The sequence below is a fragment of the Neofelis nebulosa genome, chromosome 6, assembly GCF_028018385.1.
Source record: "Neofelis nebulosa isolate mNeoNeb1 chromosome 6, mNeoNeb1.pri, whole genome shotgun sequence".
Classification (NCBI taxonomy): domain Eukaryota; kingdom Metazoa; phylum Chordata; class Mammalia; order Carnivora; family Felidae; genus Neofelis; species Neofelis nebulosa.
Window position 1 is genome coordinate 8,547,767 of NC_080787.1, and position 23,717 is coordinate 8,571,483.

The 23,717-nt window shown below is 43.1% G+C and overlaps 1 long non-coding RNA gene and 1 pseudogene across 1 annotated transcript; one reads left to right on the forward strand and one right to left on the reverse strand.

Annotated features, from left to right (window-relative positions):
• Positions 1 to 22,227, forward strand: part of LOC131513675 (protein numb homolog) — a 53,804-nt pseudogene extending 31,577 nt beyond the window's left edge.
• A 171-nt stretch (positions 22,228 to 22,398) lies between these two features.
• Positions 22,399 to 23,693, reverse strand: LOC131513686 (uncharacterized). Its single transcript, XR_009262712.1, has 2 exons — positions 23,330 to 23,693; positions 22,399 to 23,189 (listed from the first exon to the last, which is right to left on the reverse strand). It is a non-coding gene; the product is annotated as an uncharacterized LOC131513686 (long non-coding RNA).
• Positions 23,694 to 23,717: the final 24 nt, after the last annotated feature.

Genomic DNA, 23,717 nt, shown 5'->3' on the forward strand with positions numbered 1-23,717 from the left:
TGGATGACAATTATGTGGGAACTCTCTGTCTTATCTTTGTTACATTTTGTAAATATAAAAGTATTCTAAAATAAGTTTATGAAGAAAAAACAAAGCCTAACATACGATGTTGAGTATAGCAATGGATGTATGGATAACGATCTGCTCAGTATTACCCCAGTGACGACTATAATCATGAAAATTACACATGAATAAATCTTGTAAATTAAAAATGTGACATTTTTCAAGAAAGTTCCATGTGAAAATATTCAGCTCAGGTTATCAATTCTAAATTAACAATCAAGAAAGCACAATCAGACTAAGAACAGTTCTTTAATGTGTTGGGTACTTAGGACACCTAGAAATACTCTTTCTTGAGGCTAAAATAAATTAGATGAGGCCATTTGAACAAAAGAAAGCTGTTATCTGCCAGTTTCTCCTGCATTTCTGGTTCATTTGGAAAGAAAAACAAAGAACTGCGGGGATCAGATGTCTATGTGTTCCTTCTTTCTCCGTTTTCTGGTATTTGTATATTCCTGAAGTTACAGCAATGGTAAGATCCCACTGAGGTATAGCGTTCTTTCAATAAATAATTCTGCAGACTTCATTAAGGATATCACATGCCTTCTCATTAAATAAACAGAAAGAAAGACCCTGTGTCCATTAGGCTTCTCGTCGGTCCCACCTCAGTGTTTGACATTCAGTCTTATAGACCAGACAAGTGCAAACAACAGTCAGTTCATGGGCCACATTTGGCCTGTTGTCTTTTTTGTTTTTTTAATAGCCCATGAATTAAGAATGGTTTTTACAATTTTTTTTTAAGTTTATTTTGAGAGTGAGCATAGGAGGAACAGAGTGAGGAGAGAGAGAATACCAAGCAGGCTCATAGCTATCAGCGCAGAGCCCAACGCAGGGCTCCAGCTCACGAACCGTGAGATCGTGACCTGAGCCGAAATCAAGAGTTGGATGCTTAACCAACTGCGCCACCCACGCGCCCCGGTTTTTACATTTTTAAATAATTGAAGTAAAAAATACCAAAAGGAGAATCTTTTGTGGCACATGAAATGAAATTCAAACTTCAGCATCTGTAATTAAAGTCTTACTGGAATACACCATAAAATTGTGGCTGCTTTCCTCCTACAAAGGCAGAGCTGAGTAGTTGTGACAGAGACTGTATGGCTTGCAAAGTCTAAAAATGTTTGCTATCTGAGCCTTTCGAGAAAAAGTTTGTCGATCTGTGGTAGACAACTTCCCCCATACACACACTCCCTGTTTGTTTTCAGAACAGTGTTCTCGTTTCTTGGCTTTCCAACCAAGTGCCACTGTGGGATTTAAGCAGCCGTGAGCAGGGCTGGTGTCGCGAGGAAAGTACTAAAAGCGTAGCTAACCAGGAGAGATCTGGCAGACACTAACACTCAGGAAGGTAAGATGTCAAGTACCAGAGGAGCTGATATATGGCCGAAGAGGCCAGGCAGGTCCTGGTGATCTAACAGAAAGGAGGTCGCATCTTAAGAAGTCAGCTGAGGAACGGGAGACTTGAGGTACGAGTGGTCTAGGCAGAGTCTAGAGGGTCAAAGTTTGCAGCAGGAGCTGCATGAAAAACAAGGTGATACCCAACCCAAGATCTAATCTTGGGGCGAAGGGGATTGCCCCATTTTAACACTGCTCTCTCGGTTGGATAGCCTTAGGTCCAAACCTACCAGCGCCGCCGGAAGAAAGTTCAAGTTTAAAAACGCAGACCTGAAGCGCCTGGGTGGCTCAGTCAGTTAAGCATCCGACTTCGGCTCAGGTCACGATCTCGCGGTCCGTGAGTTCGAGCCCCGCGTCGGGCTCTGAGCTGACAGCCCAGAGTCTGGCGCCTCCTTCAGATTCTGTCTCCCTCTCTCTCTGCCCCTCCTCCACTTGTGCTTTGTCTCTGTCTCTAAAAAATAAATAAATGTTAAAAAAAAAAATTGGTTTTAAATAAAAATGCAGACCTGAGGGGAACTGCACATTCTCACAGATTAACTCCTCTGAAGGTTGCTGAAGAAAAGCTAATGACTCTGCTACTAGACTTTCCTCAATGTCCAGTTCTACACACATCTTGATTACAAGATGCCATCATTACTTGTATATCTCGGCAGGATAACCTTGGCCCGGAAGCTGGTCCCTCCTTCGTGACTGGGCCCAGATCTAGTTCCATATCACAGTGAAAAGCCATCTTCGTACCAATCTCCCCAGCAAGAAAGTCTCCCCTGTACATCACTGGAAGTCTCAAGTGCCTATATCTCAATTCCCATTTGGACAAAGTCCATAGTGAACAACAGCTGGGAGAAGAAAAGTGACAGAAAGAGGGAAGTCATTTAAGTTGTGCTCATTCAGTCATTCTTAATAGTCAGTGATGAAAATAGATCCCTTAAAACTGGTAAATCCAGGCATCTGGGTGGCTCGGTTGTCTGAGTGTCCAGCTCGACATCAGCTCAGGTCATGATCCCAGGGTTGTGGGATCAAGCCCCATGTCAGGGTCTGTGCTGAACATGGCACCTGCTTAAGATTCTCCCACCCGCCCCCTCTGTCTCTCTCTCTCTCTCTCTCTCTCTCTGTCTCTCTGTCTCTTTCTACCCTGCTCACTCTTGCTCTCTAAAAATAATTTTTTTTTTTTTAATAAAAAAGAAACCACAACTGATAGAGGCACTTGGGTTGCTCAGTTAGTTAAACGTCAGACTTCAGCTCAGGTCATGATTTCATGGTTCATGAATTTGAATCCCGCGTCAGGCTCTGTGCTGACAGCTCAGAGCCTGGAGCCTGCTTTGGATTCTGTGTCTTCCTCTCTCTCTGCTCCTCCCCCACTCACACACTGTCTCTTTCACAGATAAATAAACATTTAAAAAAAGTTCAAAAAAACCCGCAACTAATAAATCAAGTATAGAAGAAGTATATTTTAAGATATAAAAATAAATACTAAAAAGAGCAGAAAGAGGGAGGAAGTGTGAATATACTAGTTTCACAAGTACTCAGAGTAAGCAGTCAGTCTTACCTAAAGAAACAGGATTAAGTGTAATATAGAAACTTATATTTATAAAGTTAAAATACAAATAGGTATTTTCTTATAACTTATTAGGAAAAACACCCAGAGACACTATAGTCACATCCATACAAGAAAATAGTCCATGTAGTGAAAGATTTAAAATGTTAGAAAAACAAAACAAAAACCCAGAAAACATTATACACAATGTGATGCAGATTTAAGACCAAATGTTTACATATGTGGGTTGGATTCGCTGTGACAGGCACTGTTGCCTACCCTACAGCTCTCCCCTTGCTGTTGTTTGGGCGATATACCCAGCCCCTTGGCATGACTCACTATTGGTCAGGCCTCCTGTCAGCCTCCCTGACACCTAAGAGTAGCCAGGCATATGATCCGTTTGCATGGCCAGTGAGATTTGAGGGGACATCTGTAGGGCTACTGGAAAATAAATCTTTTCCCCTGTTAAGAGTAGCCCCAGGAAGACAAAGGCTTTTACCCTCTCTTCTGCCTTTGAATGCACCTGAGAGGTTGGGAACCACAGGAGCCAGTTTGAGTTCCTGAGTCAACAAGAATAAGGAGTGTCCCAGCAGAAGGAGCCTGTGAACTGAGGACACTATTGAGCTGTTGAATGAATGCCAACCGCCAAAGTTGCAGAGTGACTCCTATCTTTACCTCCATCGTTCATTTCTTCAGGCCTAGCATGGAAAGAGGTCTCAGTTCATCTTGCTTAGCAAAACATTCCTTAAAAGCTTTTGGCCAGCTGTCTTCGTAGACCGCTTAGGTATTTCACTTGGAGCAGAGAATAGTTGATTTTGTACTAAAAAATCTTCCCAGCAGAGAATCTTCCTGGCCCTGGAGTATATATAAATGGCCTTGGGCTTGTGGGATGGAATCCCGGAACACTGGAAATAGCCGTGCAATAACAGAAGCTGATTCAGGGAGGAGCTTCTTGAGGTCACACTAAGGGCGTAAACTGCTCCAGACAGCCCTTAATTCCTTGCTTGTATGAATGCTTTAAGCTCCTATAGGAACACATTGAGTGTTCCTCCCGCTTGGTATCTCTCAATGATTTCTTTTTTTTTTTTTTTTAATATTTACTTATTTTTGAGACAGAGCGCGAGTGGGGGAGGGGCAGAGAGAGAGAGGGAGACACAGAATCCGAACAGGGCTCCAGGCTCCGCGCTGTCAGCACAGAGCCCGATGCGGGGCTTGAACCCACGAACCCTGAGATCATGACCTGAGCCGAAGTCGGACGCTTAACTGACTGAGCCACCCAGGCGCCCCACCACTTGCTGATTTTTTAGTGACTTCTACCAAACCCACAATCTCTCCGGTAGACTTTCTTCCCTTCCCCCGAGGCCCCTCCTCCCTCCCTTTCCCTGGCATTCATTGACTTCCTAATCAGGCTCAAGCTTCTACGACTGTCTTCACTCCTAGTTCCAAAGATCTCCAGGCCCTCTTCCCCACTGGCTCTCTGTCCCTCCTTTCTAAAATAGATTCATTTTTCGTGCTCCCAGCTTTTCTGGGAGCCACCTCACCACTTTCTTCCCCGTTTACTGCAGCGGGGCTCTGGGTAGTCACCCCACACACCCACCACCCACGGTGCTGTTTCTTCCCGCATCTCCTGAACCTCCCTCTGTCCATAGTCTCTCCTGCTGCATATTTGGCAGTCGGTTTCCTTCCCCACAGCTACACTGACGCTGTTCTCTTATAAGGTCAACAATGACCTCTTTTTAGCTAAATCCATTATTCTTTTCTGGTTTCTCGATCTCTTGACCTCTCTGGTACGTTAAACACACACACACACGTACATGCACACATACACACACACAAATGATTTCTCCTACCTCAAATGCTCTCTCTCTTCCTTGGCTTTCGTTCTGTTTGCTAGCAATTCCTCCTGTCTTTATTACTTCTATCCCTCTTGCCACCCCTTTACTGGGTACTCCCTTTTTCAGCCCTTGGCACTCTAGTCGGTCTTTACTCTTTCACTCTAACACGCAGCATCTTTCCTACGGCTGTTCCGTCGGTGCCAGAAAGGCCTGTGCTGCTTTCTCACTCACACGTTAGCCCCTCAGTGTTCACTGTTCATCTACTCTTGGTATTTCACTGCTACTGTAATTTGGACCTATCTCCTTTCCCAAACTGGCTCCTCCTCCCCATTGCCCTGCCTTTGGTCATGGCATGGTCATTTTGTCCCTGTGTTAGTTCGATAGCGATGAAGGAGCGTGGGGCTAGCTGAGGGCAAAGTGCAGGCTCACAGCGCGCCCCCCCCCCCCCACCAAGGTGGGACATGTATGTTACTCCTTGGACACTCCTAGCTACCCCAAAACAGGAAAGCACAAAAAAACAAACGGTTAAACTGATAAGTGTCTCCACCAGTTTACTAGAAAAAGGCAATCCCATCCACAGCCTGAATTCCCTACTGTCTGATGTTAATGCTTTGCTAGAGGAAAAAACAACCTTAGCTTGACCATAGCTGGGCCTCCAGTACGTCTTTAGAATGTCAGCGTGTCTTTAGAAACTCTTTCTTGACTTTGTCTCCTCCAATTCCATAAACTGGTCACCCCCACACTTACAGTGCAGCTCTTCCTGCCCATGGGTCCTGTCCCCATGCTTCAATAAAATCACCTTTTTGTACCAAAGACGTCTTCAACAATTCTTTCTTGGCCATCAGCTCTGAACCCCATGAACCCCACCATCACCCCTAAACCTCATTAATAGGACTGTCATAACCACAACAACAACAGCAACAATAAAAAAAAAAAAGAACCCACAGAAACGACATTTAAGGTGTCTTAAACAACAGAAATTTACTTTCTTACAGTTCTGGAAGAAACTAGAAGTCCAAGATTAAGGTGCTGGCAGGTCTGGTTTCTCCTGAGGCCTCCAGTTGGCTTGCAGATGGCCACCTTCTTGCTGTGTCCTCCCTCACATGGCCTTTTCTGTCCACATGCATCCCTGATGTCCTCTCTCTCCTCTTAGAGGGACACCAGTCGTACTGGATTAGAGCCCACCCCAATGACCTCATTTAACCTCAGTTGTGCCTCTGAGGGCCTTATCTCCAAACGCAGACACCTTCTGAAGTACTGGAGTTAGGGCTTTCACATAAAAATGGGGAGGAGGGTAATTCAATCCATTACTGTCACCCAGGCCAAAAACTTTACTGTCTTCTTGACTGACTTCTATCTTCTACCCAGACATTTAGTCTTCTGGACTTTTCCTATTAAATACTAAATCGATCTCTTTACCACCATTCCCAAGTGCCGTTGTCAGGCCTTAATCTAGTAAAAAATTTTCCTGCCTCATCTTTATAAGGCCCTCTATAATCTGATCCACCTCATCTGTTGGCATTTTTACCAAAGCCAATCGTACATAAAAAAAATAGAAATGATACTATTAAAAAAAAAAAAAAAGAAAAAACAGCCTCAGCCCTAAACGCAGGCCCAATGCCCAGATGTAGGCTTCATGTAGTTTCTTTTTTTTTTTTTTTTTTTTCAACGTTTTTTATTTATTTTTGGGACAGAGAGAGACAGAGCATGAACGGGGGAGGGGCAGAGAGAGAGGGAGACACAGAATCGGAAACAGGCTCCAGGCTCCGAGCCATCAGCCCAGAGCCTGACGCGGGGCTCGAACTCACGGACCGCGAGATCGTGACCTGGCTGAAGTCGGACGCTTAACCGACTGCGCCACCCAGGCGCCCCTTCATGTAGTTTCTTTGATCTAGAATATGCTTGAGAAAATTACTTTCCACCATATCTCTTTTTTCTTGCCATGCTGGTTATTCCATAATCCTAAATAATAATATTATACAATATTATTTAATATTATGCAATAATAATATTGTGCAATATCGAATTGTATCTACCAGTTTAGACATTCTACCTTTTTTAAACAATGTTTTCTACGTTTTTATTAATTTTTGAGAAAAACAGAGTGTGAGTGGAGGAGGGGTATAGCGAGGAGACACACAATCCAAAGCAGGCTCCGGGCTCCGAGCTGTCAGCACAGAGCCTGATGCGGGGCTCGAACCCATCAACTGTGAGATCATGACCTGAGCCAAAGTCAGATGCTCAACTGACTGAACTGCCCAGGCGCCCCTAGACATTCTACTGTTTATGAAGAATAAGAGTTAGGCTCAGAGGCACTACCCCATACCACCTTGCCTCATCCCACCGCCCAATTTTTGATAGTTATAAATTATTTTTGGTCCTTGCCATCAACATTTGAGAGTATTTCTTAATTCCTCACAAAGTAAAATGAGGTTACTAGTGCCCTTGCTCTTCCATTTCTCCCTCTCTTTTCACTTTTCAACTTCTTTTTTAAGAATTTTTTTTATTGAGGATAATTCTATTATTACTTTTATTGTTATTTTTTATGTAAACTCTAAACCCATTGTGGGGCTCGAACTCACAACCCCGAGATCAAGAGTCGCACACTCTACCAACGGTTTCTGTCAGGTAGATCTTTAATCTCACATTGTTAAGGGTGATTGCATTTATAACCTGTGCATGACAGTATCCAAGAGCTATATGCATATAGGTTTATTCTAAAAGTGTGATGTCAATACACAGGGCTTACGTTATTATGACTATGTGAATATTGTGCCAGAGGAAATTTTGCCTGTAACATCCATTGTTAACCATCCCTGGACTGTTCAAAATAATATGCTCTGAACATCTGTACAAATACATCCTCTTTTCTTTCATTCTACCTGTTGCTCAAAAATCTTGCCACATTTTAGTTTCCTTCACATTTGGACATTTTGCTCTTAGAGTTTGTAATTTATTTCTTCCTTATTGAGAAGTATGTTAGTTTCCTAGGGCTGCTGTCCTACCATTCTGGAGGCTGGAAGTCCACGTCGGCCGGATCATGCTCTCTCTGGGCCCTGGGGAAGAGCCTTCCTTCTTTCCAGCTTCTGGTGGCTCCAGTAATCCTGGCATTTCTTGCCTTGCAGCCTCAATACTCCAACAGCTGCCTCTCTCTCCTTCCCTGTGACTCTGTGTGTGTCCTCTCCTCTTCCTATAAGGGCCCCGCTACATGCAGGCTGCTTTCATCTCCAGATCCTTCACTAATTATGTCTGCAAAGACCCCATGCCCAAATAATGTTACATTTTGAGATTCCATGTGGGCATGAATTTTGGGGGGCTACTATTCAACACAGTACAAGGGGAAAACATGATTTTCTCACTATATTATTAATATTTTCTCTACTGTGGGGCACCTGGTGACTCAGTCAGTTAAATGTTGGACTCTTGATCTCAGGTCAGATCTTGATCTCAGGGGTCATGAGTTCAAGCTCCACGTTGGGCTCCATGCTGGGCATGGAGCCTACCAAAAAATATATATATATATTTTCTCCACCACAAGCTACGGTGAGAGGAAGTTATGGTCCAAAATGAGTCCAGGAACTCAAACATTGTCATCACTGCCTTGTTTCTTTCTCTCCGTGCTCTGCCTTTGTTTCCTTCTGTGTCAGCTTCATTTTCCTGCAAGCTTACCTCATGTGCTGACAACGTAGTTTCCAACATCTCTCCAGGCTCAAGTCTTCTTCACAGATTGTGATCCTAGCAAAAATGAAAACTACTTTACTGATGGTTCCAGTAAAATACCTCTGAAGGACTTTGCTTGGCTCATCTCTGAACAATCACTGTGGCCCAGGGCATGAAGTACGCTTATTTGGCCAAATTTGAGTCGCATGCCCGCCCTGAATGTTGGGAGGTCGGATGACCCTACCCCAGGGATGAGGAAGGGATGGTGTCCTAAGAGATTCTAAGTAGGCAAAAAATCACATTATCCCTTGCAAAACTGAAAATAGCTTTATCAATAGCTTGATTGACAGCTGTACATAAAATTCTAGAAATTTTATGGAAGAAATTTATTTCTAGAAATTTTGGAAGAAATTTATAATTTTCTTCCAAAATATTGACAGTAATATCTCATTATTTTCTTTTATCCCAACATTACAAAAAGAAATTGAAAGTACAGAAAAATTGGAAGAGTTTTATACTGAACGCCCATAGATCTGTCACTTAGATTCTACAATTAACATTATATTTCCTTTATTAAATACCTTTCCACGTATCCATCCCTCTGCTCATCTATCCATCCATCTTATTTTCTAGGCATTTCAAAGTAAGTCACAGACACCGCTGCCCTTTACTCTCAGACACTTCAGCGTGCAGATCATTACCGATATTCAATTCGGTTTGATATTTGTTTACAATTTTTTTTCATTTGAGCTAAAATTTTTATACAACAAAATGCAGAAATTTGAAGTGTACCATTCAGTGAGTTTTGACACTGAAACCCAAACCCATATCAACATATAGAACATTGCGTCTTCCCTCGTGTCCCTTCCCAGGAAATCCCTGCACCTGCCCCCTTGCAGAGGTAACCGCTGTTCTGAATTTTGTTTTTCTCATCGTGGATTCATTATGCCTGTTTAGGACTTCCTGTAGATGGACTCATACAGCAGTCGCACTTTTGTGTAAGGATTCTTTCACTCAGCATAATGTTTTTACACTTATCCATGTTGTTGTCTGCATCCCTTTCATTGTATAGCTATACCACCGTTTATTTATCCATTTTTCTACTGATAAATACATGGGGACTGTTTCTAGTTTTCAGCTATTGTGAATACAGCTGCTACACACATTCTTGCACACATCTTTTGTGTTTTGTTTTGTTTGTTTTGGTTTTTTGTTTTAGAGAGAGAGAGAGAGAGAGCACGCGTGCAAGTGGAGGAGAGAGGGGCAGAGGAAGAGAGAGAATCTCAAGCAGGCTCCATGCTTGGCACAGAGCCCACCTCAGGGCTCAGTCCTAAGACCCTGGGATCTTGACCTGAGCTGAAACCAAGAGTCAGATACTCAACCGACTGAGCCACCCAGACGCCCCTGCACACATCTTTTTGTAGGCACAGTTTCCATTTTTCTTGGACAAAGTGCTAGGAGTGGAGATGTGAAGTCATAGAGTAGCTGTAGGTTTCATTTTTTGAGGACCTTGCCAGATCTTCTGCCAGAATGATCATCTTATTTTACAGCCTTCCAATAAAGCATGAGAATTCTGGTTGCTCCACAGCCCTTGCCAACATTTGTTGTCAGTCTTCCCAATTTCAGTCATATTGGTCATATAGTAGTGTTTCATTTTGATTTTAGTTTTTAATTCCTAATTTCTAATGATTTTGAGCAGTTTTTCATGTGCAATTTGTGTATTTTCCTTTAGGTAGTATTTGATTAAATCTTTCAGTCATTTAAAAACATGAATTATCTTTTTTTTTAAACACAAGTGGGAAAGTTTATTAAAGCAAAAAGTGCACTCTCAAAATAGGAGACCAGCCGAGCTAGAGAGAGAGCTGCATCAGATTATCTTTTTTGAACTGTACAGTTCTTTTTTTGTTGTTGGCAGGGTTCTTTATATATTCTGGATTTTGAGCTTTCTCAAGTATGTTTTTTAAGTATTTTTTCCAAACAATACATTGTCTTATAAATGTATTTATAAGAAACAGAACTATTTAAAACTTGATGAATTTATCATTTCTTCCTTTTATGTTTTTGCTTTCAGCGTCCTTCCTACCCCAAGTCATGAAGATATTCTTCTGTGTTTTCTTCCATCTTTTTTTTAATGGTTTTTATTTATTTTTGAAAGACAGAGAGGGTATGGGCAGGGGAGAGACAGAGAGGGGGAGACACAGAATCCAAAGCAGGCTCCAGGCTCTGAGCTGTCAGAACAGAGCCTGATGCGGGGCTCAAACTCATGAACCATGAGATCATGGCCTGAGCCAAAGTCAAACGCTCAACCAACTGAGCCACCCAGGCACCCCTCTTCCATCTTTTTGTTTTAGTTATTATGTTTAGTCAAGAATTCATCTCGGTTTATGTGTATGGTTTGAGGTAGGGATCAGGATTCTTCTTTTTCCCCTATGGATATCCAGTTGTTTTAAGACATTAACAAAAATTCTAATGTTTTCTGATATCTAATAATTGCAGATTGCCTGCTGCAAGTCTGATTTTTATTCCCTTGAAGGTGACTGATTTCTTCCCTCTCTAAGTGCTTTTTGGATCTTCTTTTTTCCTTAGTACATCTAATATTATCCTGCCAACCTCTCAGTACCTTCTTTCGATCTGAAGATTCATAGCGATCTTAGCTTTGGTAGATTTTCTTCAGTGATTTCTGTCATAACTTCTACCCTTGCATTTTCTCTGGGCTCTCTTTCTAGAACACATTTTGGTTGTATTGTGGACCTGGATTAGACCTCCAGGTCTTTTATATTTTCTCTTTATTTTTTGTCTTTCTCATTTTTCTCATGTCATATTTCTACCTTTCTAGAAACAATTATAGTGTGGCAAGCATATTTTTAATTTCCAAGTACTTTTTCTTGTTCTCTAATTGTTTCTTCTTTATAACATCTTGTTTTTACTTTAGGTATTTATTATATCTAGAATATCTCCAAAAATATTAATTAGAGGCTTGAAAATTTATTTTTCTGTTACTTAAATTGGTTCTTGTGAGGTCAGATTTATTTTTGCTTCTTCTGTTTTTTTTTTTTTCTTTCTTTCTTATGTAGCTGATTTCCCTCCTGTGCCCAGTGATATGGGGGGTGCTTTTTATAGTTTTAAAAAAAGCAAAATAAGCTGATTTTTTTCTAGATGTGTTTCCTCTACTATTGCATATAGGGTGGTTTTCCTGCTAGCTAATTACTCAGAAACCAGAAGAGGCTGACAGGAAGTTCTGTGTTCATGAGCAGAGCTTGCTACACAGGAAGACTTCCTGTTACAATGAAAAAATGGAGAGCCAGAGAGAGGAGGGCTTTGCTGGGCTGCTACCACTCACCCCCCTAGTATTGGTTCATCAGTATTGTATAAAAGCTATTGTCTGCTGATTGTCCTTTTCTCATTTCTCACGAGATGAGAAATTTATCTATCTATTTTAAAGTTTATTTGCTTATTTTGAGAGAGAGAGAGAGAGAGAGAGAGAATCCCAAGCAGGCTCTGCACTGTCAGTGTAGAGCCTGATGTGGGCTCTGTCTCATGAACCCTGAAATAATGGCCTGAGCTGAAACCAAGGGCCATAACCTTAAGCGACCGACTATAATTCAGGTCATGATCTCATGGTTTCTGAGTTTGAGCCCCATGTTGGGATCTGTGCTGACAGCTTGGAACCTGGGGCCTGTTGGATTCTGTGTCTCCCTCTCTCTCTGCCCCTCCCCTGTTCACACTCTGTCTCTCTTTCCTTAAAATAAATAAACATTAAAAAAATTAAAAAAAAATAATAAAACTAAAGCTTCATTCTATCTTTCAAATTATTTATTTCCTGCTCGCTCTTTTTTTTTTTTAATTATTTTTTTAATGTTTATTTATTATTGACAGACAGAGAGAGACAGAACATGAGCAGGGGAAGGGCAGACACAGAATCTGAAGCAGGCTCCAGCCACAGAGCCTGACGCGGGGCTTGAACTCACAAACCGCAAGATCATGACCTGAGCCACCCAGGTGCCCCTCCTGCTCTTTCTGAATGGCATCTTTCATTGGATTTGGGTCCATATCTTTACTTTCTCGTGGCTATGCCAGACTAGCATCCACTTTCATGCCCTCAGTTATTGTGTTCCTTTTTCCAGAAACTTTCTTCTTCTTATCCCTCTTTTCTCCCACCTTAACCTAGTGAAATTCTTCCCAACTCTTGAAGCTAATTTGAACGTCCTTCCTCCATGAATCCCATCTATTTAAAGTACCTTTGATTGGCCTTCCTTTTATCTTACTGTTACTCAACTCAATGCCTCTTGTTCACAATTCAGCTCTTAATTATACAGTGTAGTATTGGTCACTCTCATTTCAAATGTTTATTATTATGTTGGTAACTATTAAAAAGTCTTCGGGACAAGCATTTAGTTTTCTCTGTCCTTCAAAATACGCAGCACAGTATGCATTTTAATAGGTATTCAATAAGTATTTGTAATTGATCAGCTTCCCTACTATTTGCAAGAAAGAAGATAGATAATAGCTTGTATTTCTTTCTTCTGGAAACAGTAAGACATGAGTCTTTTAATTGAAAGCTGAATTGGGGATGTTCTGTTTCAGGCAAAAGGAATGCTGATTTTTCTGCACTAAGTTAATACATAACTATATTAAGTTACATAGCATAAATGTCTGCTCAAAGCCATGGCAATAGACAGATCCACCAAAATTGAAGCAATTGAGGTCAGAGGGGTTTGGGAAAAGCAAAATAGCAAAAGGTGATTTAAAAATAGACTTTAGGGGCACCTGGGTGGCTTAGTGGGCTGAGCATCTGACTTGATTTTAGCTCAGGTCATGGTCCCAGCCTTGTGGGATCAAACCCTTCATTGGGCTCCATGCTGAGCATGAAGGCTGTTTGGGATTCTCGCTCTCTCTCTCTCTCTCTCTCTCTCTCCCCCCTCCTCCTTTTGCCTCTTTCCCCTGCTTGCTCTCTCTGTCTAAAATAAAAATAATAAGCAAGTTAAAAATAAATTAAAATCGATTATTTATAGATTTAAATTTCTGTAACACTGCTAACAATGTCATCTTCAATTAAAAAGGAAAGTGGTCTAGTGGTAGAAAAAGAACAAATAATAAGAAATAATGTGCTTCTGGTAGTAATTACCACTGTTCACTAAGTATGTCTGCTTCCCTACCCTTCTGGGCACATAGTAGTTTTGTCCTGCCTTGATCCAGTGAAGTTGGGGGTAGCCATGTGACTTGCTGTGGCCAAAGAAATGAGAGTGAATGTGGTGTCACTTTCAGGTGGAAACTTTAAAAGCCAGTGAAGGATTTGCCATATTCCTGATTTCTGCCTGAGTGATCATGGAAGCACGTGATACTCCGTAATTCTGAACTCCTGAAAGTACGTAGTGAACAGTCTGTGTGCAGATCTGTGATGGAAAGAGTGTGAGTGAGAGACAGACCTCTGTTGTTTAAGCCACTGAGTATAAGCGATTGCTGTTCAGGCTCATCAAACCACCACCTGTGGGCCAGTTGCCTGTTTTGATAAAATTTTACTGGAACGTAGGGAAGACATTTGTTTCTGTGTCGTCTGTGTCTGCGTTCATGCTACAACTGAATTGACTAATTACAACAGAGACCATATGGCCTGCCAGCTGAAAATATTTACTATCACTCTTTAAGAAAAAGCTTGTTGACCTCTGACCTAGGGTATCCTAACTCTGACAGAACTGAAAGTCTTTGATAAGTGTCCTTTTACGGCTACTTCCTGTTTTGTACACAACACAAAAGATATAGTACCTAGCTAGCTAGCTTCCAAGATGGCAGCGGTGATCCCCAACCCTGAACACAAGGCTATTCACATCTCTGTGCACTTCCTTCCCACACTGAGCGGGGCTGACTCATGTAACCAATGTGGAAGTAATGGAGTGTGACTTCCACGTTTGGGTCATTAAAGATCGTGTGATTCCCATCTGCCTCTCTCTGAGACCACTCACTCTGGGAGAAGCCACTACCATGTTCCAAGGGCACTTGAAGCCTTAGGGAGAAGCCACATGGTGAGAAAACGAGGCCTCCTGACAACAGTTATGTGGGTCAAGCCCTCAGATGATTGCAGCCTCAGCCAAGGTGTTGACTACATGAGTGCTCTGAGCCCAAATCACCCAGGTAAGCCACTCCTGGAGACCTGACTTAGAAGAAATTATAAGATAATAAACATTTCTTTTTTTATTTTAGTTTTTTAAATATTTATTTTGAGAGAGAGAGGGAGGGGCAGAGAGAAAGAGAGAGAGAGAGAGAGAGAGAGAGAGTGAGTGAGTCCCAAGCAGGCTCCACGCTGTCAGCTCAGAGCCCAATGTGGGGCTCCAACTCGAACCGTGAGATCGTGACCTGAGCCGAGATCAGGAGTCTGGTGCTTAACTGACTGAGTCACCAGTCGCCCCACATTTGTTGTTTTAACACTAAATTTGGGAGTAATTTGCTATTCAGAAGTAGATAATTAATGCAATATTCAAATGAAAAAATATCCTCGTACTCTGTATACTTACACATCTATGTATTTGCTTGTGGGATTTTACAGACACATGCACATTATTTTACTATTTTATTACTGGACAAAGAATTTGTGGACTTCCATAATTATAGTATACTTGTGTGAATATAGATAAGGTTATCTTACCTGGGGAAGAAATTATTATACATGTATAGATCTCTCCCATTTCCTTTTTAACACTGAACCTTTGTGGAATACAGGTGAAATGTGTTCTGAGAAGGAAGGAAAAGAAACTCCTAATATTTCAGTATTTCTTGATAGGGTAACTGCTCATGTTTACCCTAAGTTCTTTGTATGCAGGATTAGGGTAGAATGAATGGAGCAAACTGCTCATAGTACTTAATTATTTCATTTCTAAGTGATGATGCAAAAGTGTCAGAAGCCAGGTTTTTCCAATTAACTACTATAACCTTTATATATACATTAAATGGAACAGTTAGTAATAACATTTGGAATTGTAAGAGTGACATATGGAATGAAGAAAGACCTTTGAAATGAAATTAAGGAATAGTCAAGAGGCAAAAGTCCATAGGAAGCAGGCTTCAAGGAAAACTGAATAAAAGTGTTCCTGATGGCATTTGCTTTTTCTTTTGCATATTGAGACCAACAGGCAAAGAAAATGGGTAAAAAATTCCTTCTCAAATGGTATCAGCTGATTAGTTTGCATAGCAGTTTGTATGTATTTAACCCAAAATATAAATAAATTAACCCAAAATATAAACAAACGATTTTTGGATAGTACTGGTAGGCATAAAGCCTGAGAAATAGAAAATAAAAAAGGAAAGTTAGAAAGAAAGAGAGTGGGGAATGAAAAAAGGCTAAAAAATGAAGAAAATCCATGGAGCCATGTGAGTATTCACGTGCATAGTCCTTGGATTCTTAACCATGTTCCAAACTTGGGGACAATGCAGGTTATCTGGCCAAATCTCATTTTCTAAGCCTGTGGCTTCCCTTGGGCCTTCAGGAAATAAATAGTCCACTATCAGTCAGCAAATGAGTACTGGCTTCCACAGCTTGGGCCCCCGTGAAATGAGGCCAGGACTAGAGGAGAAATTCATCAACTCACTGCTACCCCAGCGAAGACCTCAAAACATAGTCTCTTTCTCCTTTTTACATCATGTTTGTTTAGGGGCGCCTGGGTGCCTCAGTCGGTTAAGCATCTGACTTCGGCTCAGGTCATGACCTCACAGTTTGTGGGTTCAAGCCCCACGTCAGGCTCTGTGCTGACAGGTCGGGGCCTGGAGCCTCCTTCAGATTCTGTGTCTCCCTCTCCCTCTGCTCCTACCCCATTCATGCTCTGTCTCTCTCTGTGTCGCAAAAATAAATTAAAAAGTTAAAAAAAAAATTTATATCACGTTTGTTTAGTGACCGTATGACTCTATTGTGGACGGAAGGGCTGTATGTGCCTTGAATAATCCCTGTTGGACTGTGAGATTTTATTATTAAATCCCATGTTATCATACATACCTTAAATGATAAGCCTGTATGGTTGAATTTAGGAGACCAGGTTCGCGGTGCTGTTGCATATACGATCAAACTATAGAGCTAATTCTCCAGGCCTGGATTGTCTAAGCATAAACTTGTCCTGTGCAGATGTTCATTGTGCTGATTAATTTTTATATAATAAATATGACCAACAGTCAAGACCATATCTGATAAACTAAATAGCACTATGAAGGAATAAAATATTTGAGAATTCCTGAAAAATCTAGCATGCTTGCTGACCATAAATATGAGGAGAGCTGTTGAGAAAACCAGATTTTTCTAAGAGAAAAGAATGTGTGTGTAGACAATGTATATCTTAAAGGGAAATTCTTTGGTTCTTTTTAGAATAGTAAACAATTGTTAAATACTTTATTGGATTTCTTGTTGTCATATATTTAGGCAATGTAAGCATTCACTTGAGTAATCATTTCCTAACTTGGACTGAACGTGCAGGAGTTGGCTTGGAGGAGGTTAGCCTTGGAGCCCCCTGGATTCTGTTTCTTCGGGGAGGAGGCTGGCACAGAATCTTCAAAAAGTGTCATTTTATTAAAAATGTAAACTGGGATGGCACCTGCTTTTCAACTAAGAAAATGTTTTACAATGTATCTAATGTAAATTTAACCCTCTAATGCAATTTAAACCCTCCAAGGGGAAATTAGGCAGATTAAAAAATTTCTTCTTAAATGTATTTTTAGAGAATGAGCAGGAGAGAGGGGCAGAGGAGAGAGAGAGAATCTCAGGCTTAGTGCAGAGACCAGCGAAGGGCTCTATCTCACGACCCTGCTGAGATCACGACCTGAACTGATGCCAAGAGTCGGACCCTCAACCCATTGAGCCACCCAGGCGCCCCACTGAAGCAGATATTTTTAATCAAGATGCCCACCATCATCATTCCACAAATCCCATTGTTTGAAGCAGCCTAACTCAAAGAAGCCAATTCTAACGTGATTGAGTGGTTTTCCCGTAGTTAAAGCTAAATTTTAACTGAGTCCTATCTGACTTTTATCTGAATTTCATCAGAACATTATGGTCATGGCATTTTAAAGATTTCTTTCCTTTGATTATCCTTCCCATTTTACAGCCCTTCCAAATTGCAGAGAAGATTGAGCTAGAAGTGTTTTCTTCCCCCAGAGCACACTGCTGATATTTCTTGGCTCATCTCACTGAGACCAGACGTGGACCCCCTGCACACAGGGTCATAGGATTTGTTCAGCTGTGACCAAGAATCTCCAGTTCTATGGCATAGTAGCTGAAATGGAAAACTGCATTTTTTACCTTGACATCTCCTCCATCCTAGTTTTTCAGGATTGATGATTGGGGTAAGTGTAAAAACTTTTCAGTGGTTTCTTAGATAAGATACCAAAAGCACAAGCGACAACAAAAGAAAAAATACATAAAGTGAACTGCATCAAACTTTAAAACGTTTGTGTTTCAAGGAACAGCACCAAGAAAGAGAAAAGACAGCTCACAGGATGGGAGAAAATATTTGCAAATCATGTATCTAATACACCTCAGTAATAAAAATGCAACCCAACTAAAAAATGGGCAAAATCTCTGAGTAGAAATTTCAACAAAGAAAATAGAAAGATGACCAAAAGCACATGAAAGGACGCTTAGCACCCTTAACCATCAGGGAATGGTAAATCAAACCCCCGTGAAATACCCCTTCACATGCACCAGGGTAACTATAATCAGAAAGAGAGATAACAACAAGGATGTGGAGAAGGAGTCCCCAGACACTGCTGGTGGGAATGTCAAGCGGTGCCATCACTTCGGAAAATAGTCTGGCAGTTTCTCAGATGGTTAAAGATAGAGTTAACATCTGCCCCCCAGTAACGTCACTGCCAGGTGAATTCATTTCTCACGACAAAGAGAATGGGAAACACATGTCTGCACAAAAGCTTGTATACAAATCCTCATAGCAATATTATTCATAGCCAAAATATTCATATTCATAGCAATAGTATTCATAGCCAAAGAGCAGAAAAAAACCTTAAATATCCATCAACTGGTGAGTGGATAAACAAAAGATGATTTATCTGAAGAATATGAAACACTAATTTGAAAAGATCTCTGTACTCCTACGTTCACTGCAGCATTGTTTACAGGAGCCAAGATCTGGAAGTAGCCCAAGTGTCCGTCCGTAGACGAGTGGATACAGAAGATGTGGAGATACATACGATGCAATATTACTCAGCCATAACAAAGGATGAAATCTAGCCATTGGCAACGACATGAAAGGACCTTGAGGGTATTATGGTAAGTGAAGTAAGTCAGATGGAAGAGGACAAATTCTGTGTGGTTTCACTTCTAGGTGGAATCTAAAAAACCGAACGAACGAACCAACAAAACAAAAACAAATTCACAGATATAGAGAATGGAGTGGTGGTTGCCAGAAGGGAAAGGGGTTGGGGGTTGGACGAAATGGGTAAAGAGCTCAGCTGTATGGTGAAGGGCAGTAACTAGACTCTTTGTAGTGTATACAAATATCGAGTTATAATGTTGTACACCTGAACCTTACATAATGCCGTGTACCAATTTTACATGAATAAAAAATATGAAATATGCAGTGAACTATTATTCAGCATTAAAAAGGAAGTAAGTACTGAGATATAATACAACACAACATGAATGAACCATTACACTTAGAAGCCAGTCACAAAAGGACACATATTGTGTGATTCCATTGATATGAACCATAAGAGAAGGCAACTCTGGAGAGACAGAAGATAGATTAGTGGTTGCCTGAGACTGAGGAAGATGATAAGGGAGAGTACCTGCTAATGGGCACAGCGTTTCTTATTTGGGTGACGAAAACATCCTAAAACTGTGATTAGACAACTCTGTGAAAATACTAAAAACCATCGAATTGCACACTCTAAATAGGTGAATTTATGCTACGTCAATCATACTTGTAGCTGTTATTTAAAAAACTCTTCTATGGAAGTGATCAAGGGTACAAATCAGGGGCAGATCAAGAAGACAGGGGCCTGTTGTCATGGGGGAGGTGGTGGCACTTGGTGGCTACCGGTGGCCAAGGAAGAGGCAGTGACACTGGACTTGGTTGGGGTCGGCAGCAGATTTGGGGCTTCTGCAGCTTCTTCCAGGGCGGACGTCCAGCAGAGCTGCTGTTGAGACCCAAGATCTTACTTCTCGTCCCTCGATTGGAGTATTGGTGTACCGGCCATCTTCAGACGCCTCTGGAAGACAGATGAGGAAACTGAGGCCTGGGGAAGTTACAAAACTTGTTCAAAGTCACACAGTTTGTAAAGGACACAGCCAAGACTAGAGTGGGTTGTCAAAATTAAAATGAACAGACTACAGCAAAGTTTTAGGGGAAAGAAAGATGTTTGTGATCCACAAGCCAGTCGTCCACATCAGGGGCAGGCGGATGAAGAAGGGGTTTGTACTGGAAAATGCAGCTTCCCGGTTGAGTACCTTGGCCATATAGAAGTTAAGGAGTCCAGAGGAAGGCACAGCTGTGAAGATGCTGTCAAAAGATTGAAAGCTGAAAGAAGTTCTTCAAAGGCTTCTTTGGAAGGCGGTCCTGTGGGTTTCAGCAGGTGGACCCCCAGTTGTGGATGAAAATACTAAGGGGTGCCTGGGTGGCTCAGTCGGTTAAGCGACCCACTCTTGATTTTGACTCCAGTCATGATCTCATGGTTTGTGAGATCGAGCCCTGCATCAGGCTCTGTGCTGACGGTGCAGAGCCTGCTTGAGATTCTCCCTCTCTCTCTCTCTCTCTCTCTCTCTCTCTGCACCCCCCCCCCCCCGCACACACTGTCTCTGTCTCTCTCAAAATAAATAAACTTTAAAAATTAAAAAAAAAGAAAAGAAAATACTAAGGACCTCATAGTTGACCAGACAATAAAAAAAGTTACTTCCTGTGTCCCGGGTAGGAACTTGATAGAGGCTTCTCTGACATATGTCGTGATGGCACTGCTTGGCGCCGATCTGTCATTGCTCCATGGCCGTCAAGGTCATGGGTGCAAGATTGAGCATGAAGGAGAGGAAGCAGAAGCTGGAGAAGGAATGTGGGGTGACTGCTACTTTTGATGCTAGTCGCACCACTTGTACAACAGAAGGGTCATTCCGTGTCACAACAGCCACCGAGCACGCAGAATGAGAGCAATCATGAAACAGACCCAAGGTGTCCAGAAAGGGCCAGAGTGGTGGGAAGCAGACAGCATCAGCTCCCTGTGCTCATGGAGCATGTCCTGCGAGGGTCCCTTCTCATCTGCCCCAGTGACCACGCCGGTGACAGCGGTAGCATCACCATCTCCTGCCTTTCAAGTGAGTGGCCCTGACTCGGCCTCCCGTGGGCTTGCGGCTCAGCCAGCCCGCACCGCCCTCGCGGCCACAGCAATGAAGCCAGCCCTGGAGCCCTGGGCCCTGATGCTGTTCACGGGGGAATTGCAGCCACGCACTCGGGGCCGGAGGCGGTCAGTCTTCCGGTGCTGCCTCTCCAGGTCTCGTCCAGGCTGCTCACAGACACACTCCCCCTGCGGCGGACTGCTGGTTAGAAGAGGGGTTCAAGAGTGTCCAGGCTCAGTTGCCCTTCTGCGGTCAGTTCTCCAGCCTCCCGCACCCACTGCCATCACCCAACCAGCACCGCCTTTCCAAGGGAACTCATTCCTCACCTCCCAGCCTGTGCCAGTGGTCTGGTCCCACCCCTGCAGCCAGCCTTTGTCCCTGCCCAGTCCTATCCTGTGGCCAATGGGATGCCCTATCTGGCACCTCATGTGTCTGTGATGGGCATCACTCCCTCCCGATGGCAGCCAATGTGTATGACACTGTGGGCCACCCTCAGGCTGCCCACCCCCATCAGCCTCCCAGCCCGGTCAAGCCCCAGACATTCCCTTAGTAGGGGACAAGCCCACTTTCCTACAACACTGCCAGTCTTTCATTAAGCCTCCTGCTCAGCACCCCAACGGTTCTGTAGCTTTCAGCGGTGTAGACGATGGCGGGTTGGCCTCATGAGATGAGCACACGGAGGTTCCTGCAGGCACCTGTCCAGTGCATCCTTCCGAAACCCGGTGGGCTGCGTTAGGAAGCAAGTCCAGGCAGCGTACTAACCCCTCACCCACCAACCCTTCCTCCAGTGACTTACAGAAGATGTTTGAAATTGAACTTTAAGCAGTCTGTATGGCTTATGTATGTTGTGTGTACCTAGGCAAGGGCAGGGGCAGAGGTCAAAGGAGCAAAGGGAACTTTGCCTTCCCTGTCAGTTTACTTTCCACTAATCCCAAGGGTCCAAAGGAGCATGTCCAGGCACAGGGTTCTGTGAAGGGTGTTTTTGAAAAGAAAGGGGCAGGAACATTTCTAGAGAAAAGATGTCTTGCAGTTAGGCTAAAGAAGTCAAGGAAATGTTGCCCTCTGTCCACCTCCTGCTCCTGCAGTCCCTCACAGATCTTGGACAGCAGAGAGGCAGAAGTATACGGACAGGAGTCTGTATTCAAAGCACATTTACTGGAATATAAAACAGTAGGGGAAGCAAAACCATCTCCCTTTGTTTTTCATGCCATTTGCCTGCCGCCCCTCAGTGCTGGCCTGTCTTAGAGCCCAAGAACGTGGTGGCCTGCGCTTGGGCTGGGGACAAGAGATAGGCAGGCTATGCTGCCAGGATTCCCAGGAGGTCACATCAGCAGTTGTCCAGCAGATTTTAGGTGTATCTTTAGGTATATTGTAGGTGTAAAGTTGAGCTTCCACTTTGAGTAAGAATAAACAAATCTGTATCAAAAAAGCCAAAATCCTTATTTTCATGCATTTACATATTTGTGAGTTTGAGCGGCAAGTTGGGCTCCACATTGACAGCATGGAGCTTGCTTGGGATTCTGTCTCTGCTCACTCTGTCTCTCAAAATAAATAAACTAAAAAAAAATTATTTTAAAAAGCTTAACTTACAATCTGCTTTAACAAAAAATGTTCTTCGTAGGGAAAAAAAAGACATGAACCAGTGTTAATTTTTTTAATATCTTTTTTTGGTAATTAAATGTCATAAACTACCCTAAATCTTCAATAGTGATGATTTACAATTATCAGTATGTGATTGTGAAAATCAGGGAAGTAGTAGCAGGAATTTCATCTTTCAGTTCTGGACAAGAATTTATATGGAATGGTAGCTCACAAATAATTCTTTTGGGTCATGGGTGAAAAAAAAGGGTATTGCAGGTACTCTATTTTGATTTTCCCAAGTGAAGGGCAGTAATCCGAGGGACTTCTAAATTTCATCATACTGAGTAGAGTTCATAAAGGAGTGTAGCTTTACTTCTGTCGAGCATTGACTTTTGCTGATTACCGACTTATAACTGCGTTATCAGCACATCAGAGCTCTGAAAAATGGGCCTCAACGCCCTTGATTCATCCGCAAACGTCCCACAGTACCCTCTTCCTATTTTCCTAAGACCGTGAACTACATAGGGCACTAGGTCTCTCAGGTCCTGGGGGATCCCAGTAGAAACTGTATTCTGAAACGCGGGACGATCCGCAGGTGCAACTGTCGTTCTCCCAAGTCACAGCAGCCACGTTCTAAAGGCGTCCAACGGTGACCTTCCTCAGAGCCTGAGGACCGCCCTCCCTGCCCGCGCACGTGGCGAGGTGGGGACGGAGCCACGTGGGACCCGAGGAAGACACTCTCCGCAGCGCGCGGCTGACATTCCAGGCGCTGGAAAGGAGTTGTCAGCTTCTCGCTGCAAGACCCTGCGCGCAGACCCTGTAGTTAGAAGTGAAGCACAGTGAGGTGAAACGGGGATCGTCCCCGACCTCCCATCACACTTCCCTTTCCCTCCCTCATTCCGCCCCCGCCTCCGCCGACTCTCAGCCCGCTGGCTCAGCTCAGACTCGCCGCCAGACCTATCGCGGGGGCCGACCGAGACCCCGGAAGAGGGACTCCATCCGGGTGCTTTGTGCGGGCGCGGGAAGGGCGTGGCTTTATGACGACCGTGAGCGGGTGGGGCGAGGAGCCAACTCAGGAGCTGGGATAGCCAGACCGAGGGGGCGGCGGGAGTATGGGTTGCAACTTGCCACGCCCCGTGGAAACTCCATGCTGCTCGGGAGGGGAGTCTCTATTCTCAAACTCTCCTTAGAGTCGGGAATGTCAACTAAGAAGTTTAATTTCAAAGACTCATCCTTTGGAAAGCTTCTTCATACTCTCTCCTGCTGTCCTTCTTTCCTCTCTGCTTGATAACCACGGGACACTCTCCGCCTCCAGCCTTCCCTCCCCCCCTCGCTCTGTGCAGAT